A 3,811-nucleotide genomic window follows, 5' to 3' on the forward strand; every position below is an offset into this window, starting at 1 on the left:
CGACTTACAGTAGTGAATGCATACATTTCATACAATTTCATACATTATTTTTTTTTTCCTGTGCTGGCCCCCCATGGGAATCGAACCCACAACCCTGGTGTTGCAAACACCATGCTCTACCAACTGCTCTACCACCTCCCACTATCTCCGTGCCGTCCTGCTCTCTAACACCTGGATAACCAGGCGGGTCTTCAGCGATGGCAGCTTGTTGCTGTAGTTCTGTTGGAGCACAGTGCTCAGTCTACTGCGCAGGCTGCGCAGGCAGGGCAGGGAGCTACAGTCAGGTACATTCAGCAGAGTGTGGAAGAACTCTGTCCACAGATCACTGTGGGGATTTCTTCTAAATACTGCATTTGTCTTCCACACGCTACCCTCCTGTGTCACTTGCATGTATGTTCCAAAAATCATGCAGTACACCGTTCCAGCTATCCCAAAGTAGTCCGTCTGGTAGTTCCATGGTCTCCCACTCTGCATCTCTGTACACTTGGCAGTGAAAGCCGTGCCCTCTGGGAACAGAGTCATGTCAATGCTCTGACCCAGGTCAATTAGGGAGAGGCCATGATCCAGATTATCTTGGTCAAAAGACTTGTTCTCCAGGAACCTCTCTCCCAGCAGGAAGTTGTCTGGTTTGATGTCAGCGTGAACGATGTGGATATTGTGCAGCTGTTCCACCATGTGCAGGATGCAGACAGTGAAGTAGATCACCAGAGGCTGGGGAATCACCTTGTCACTAAGGTTCTTGTACAGGTTTACAGCATTCAATAGGGTGCCACAGTTGTAGAGCTCGCCCAATAGCACGCTACCGTTCTGGAAGAGGTGTGCAGAGTGGATGTTATTAAAGAGGTGGCGCACGCTGGGCTGCAGCCGGGCATTCAGCTGAGAGTTGATGTAAAACTCCCACGGATTGGCTGGTTTCTGCACCTTTAAAATCATCTTCTCTGAGGTGTTGAGGTCAGTTGCCTGGTAGACTGTGGCAAAGGCACCCTGTCCGAGTACACAGTCAACCCGCAAGGAGCCTTTACCCATCTTGATGGTCATCTTGGGTGCGATGCTGGGGACTTTGCACTGCCAGGTGATGAAGTTAGGCTGTGAGGTGAGTGGCGTGGACAGCTTGGAGAGCAGGGAGGAAATCAGCTCCTCATCCCAGGGGTCGGAGACCAGCTCTACAGCCGCTGCCCCTTGACCTGCTGGACTCATGGGCACATCCATGTTCACCTTTGAACCTTGGTCTGGGCTCATAAGAATATCCATGCCATTCCTCACCTCTGGAGCTGGGCTCATAGGAATATCCATTCTGAACTTTGATGACGACTGGAATGGACTCATGGTCACATCCGAGCCAAATTTAGGTGGTTCTGGACTTACGGGGATGTCCATGGTCTCCAGAGGGATGCCGACTGTTCTCTGACGGGCACTCATGAAGGCATCCAAGTCAGGTTCAACCACAACCTCTGGGCTTTTGACCACTAACCAGTCTGACTTGGGTGCAGACAGCCGATGAAACTGTGGGTTTGCACAAACTATCAGAAACCTTCCCAGAGAAGCTCATCTGCGCACTCGTTGTCCTCACCAGGGTCTTGACCTGACTGCAGTTTGGCGTTGTAATTGACTTCAGTGGGCAAATATTCACCTTCGATGGTCACAGGCATGCTGGAAAGTGTGCTATTCACAGATTAAGCCCGTTTTCAACTGTACCGGGCAGATGGCATCATGTGGGCTTGCGGTTTGCTGATGTCAACGTTGTGAACAGAGTGCCCCATGATGGGTGGTGGGGTTATAGTATGGGCAGGCATACGTTACGGGCAACGAATACAATTGCATTTTATTGATGGCAATTTCAATGCACAGAGATACTGTGACGAGATTCTGAGGCCCATTGTCGTGCCATTCATCTGCCGCTATCACCTCATGTTTCAGCATGGGCCCATGTCGCAACAATCTGTAAACAATTCCTAGAAGCTGAAAATGTCTCAGTTCTTCCATACCCTGCATACACACCAGACATGTCACCCATTGAGCATGCTGGGATGCTCTGGCTCCACGTGTACAACAGTGTGTTCCAGTTCCCGCCAATATCCAGAAACTTCGGACAGTCATTGAAGAGGAGTGGGACAACATTCCACAGGGTACAATCAACAGCCTGATCAACTCTATGCAAAGGAGATGTGTCGCGCTGCATGGGGCAAACGGTGGTCACACCAGATACTGACTGGTTTTCTCATCCACATGCCTACCTTTAAAAAAAGGTATCTGTGACCAACAGATGCATATCTGTATTCCCAGTCATGTGAAATCCATAGACCAATAGATTTGAATTTATATCAATTGACTGATTTCCTTGTATGAACTGTAACTGAGTAAAATCTTCGAAATTGTTGCATGTTGCGTTTATATATTTTTTCAGTGTATATGGGTATGGCTGTAGTATGGCTGGTCTGGAGGATGTTAGTATTTCATGTTTGTTATTGAATACGTGAGAGAGCGGCCATTTCCATCCACCCTATTTCCTGTGTGTCCTTTGTCAAATCATTGATTCTGCAGGACCTGTGAAAGTAAATGACTGAGTCACTCATTATGGATGGAGAGAATAAAGAGTGAGAGGAGTGAACAGATAATCTTCCATTCCCTGTTAAAGCCTGTTTTTATGCATCATGCAGCAAGCAGCCTGATTCATTTTGGACCTCCATGCAATAAATTGAAATCCTATTTAAGTGTAATACAGAATCTTGTCTGTTTGCTTCTCTCTTATTTCATAAAGACCAATCTCACTCTCTCCGCAAACAATTATTTATCTGCAGACTGTGGGTGGGGAACATTACCGACAAACAAGAGCTAGGAGTGCTTTTAAACACAAGGCTATAGTTTCTCTTTCCTCTGGATGTTTCTTACATACACAACTGCTAATAACTCATTCTTTTGATAACGTTACACTGTTATCTGCCTCCTCGCACAGTTTGTTACAAGAGACCATTTTATTTCCCCCTGTTTTGATTGGGGGGGGGGGGGATTGGGTGTAGACACAGGGACCTGTTTCCTACCTCAGAGAACACTTCTTCATCTGATGCACCGTGACTCTATGTTAAACAAGGCAGGCTAAAGATAGAGGGAAGCGTTCTCCCTTTTGGTCAGCTACTAAGTGTATGTTTCTTTATGCTCTTGTTTCAGCTTTGGACCCTACCTTGTACTGGATTTATTTTGTCGGGCGAAAGAAAACACGTTTAGGGACAATGCAAAAGAAAAGGAACCACAACCAATTTCATGCCTCCCGCCTGTGTTAGGGTGTTTTGGACCGGTCAAATAATGTTGATGCGGGGGGATTCACACAGCAGAGAGAGAACAGATCGGAATCCCTTCCGCTGTAATCTCCTCATTACAGCAGAAGAACCCATTTGGAGAAGATCTCAAAGGACATTTCAATTACATTCCAGCGTCTCAATGCTATTTGTTTTGGTTGCTCTCACACACTTCATTGTTTTTTGATTAGCCAACAGTTGCCAGTTGTTACAGTGGGGACTAGCAGGATTAGGGCTGTAAGTCGTTATTACTCAGTATATTACAGACGGGCCTGTCAAAACAGCCGAGTCACACAGAGGGAGCGGAGTGGGGACATTATTTGTGTGGAGTAAACTGACCGTGTCCCCAAAGAAGAATGCAGCCAGCAATAAGAAATGGAACTCTAATTTGTGTTCTGCTACAGTCTGCCCTTTACAACAATGACTGTAGGATGGGAGCTCTGACAACAGAATAATTAAGAAAATATTGCCATTCTGAAACAAGCACCTGTAACATGTCTAGCTTTTTCTTCATTTAA

The 3,811-nt window shown here is 46.6% G+C and overlaps 1 pseudogene; it reads right to left on the reverse strand.

Annotated features, from left to right (window-relative positions):
* Positions 1-485: 485 nt before the first annotated feature.
* On the reverse strand, positions 486-1,483 carry LOC115177461 (mitotic checkpoint serine/threonine-protein kinase BUB1 pseudogene; annotated as a pseudogene).
* Positions 1,484-3,811: the final 2,328 nt, after the last annotated feature.

Source organism: Salmo trutta, chromosome 37, assembly GCF_901001165.1.
Source record: "Salmo trutta chromosome 37, fSalTru1.1, whole genome shotgun sequence".
In the NCBI taxonomy this organism is placed as follows: Eukaryota; Metazoa; Chordata; class Actinopteri; order Salmoniformes; family Salmonidae; genus Salmo; species Salmo trutta.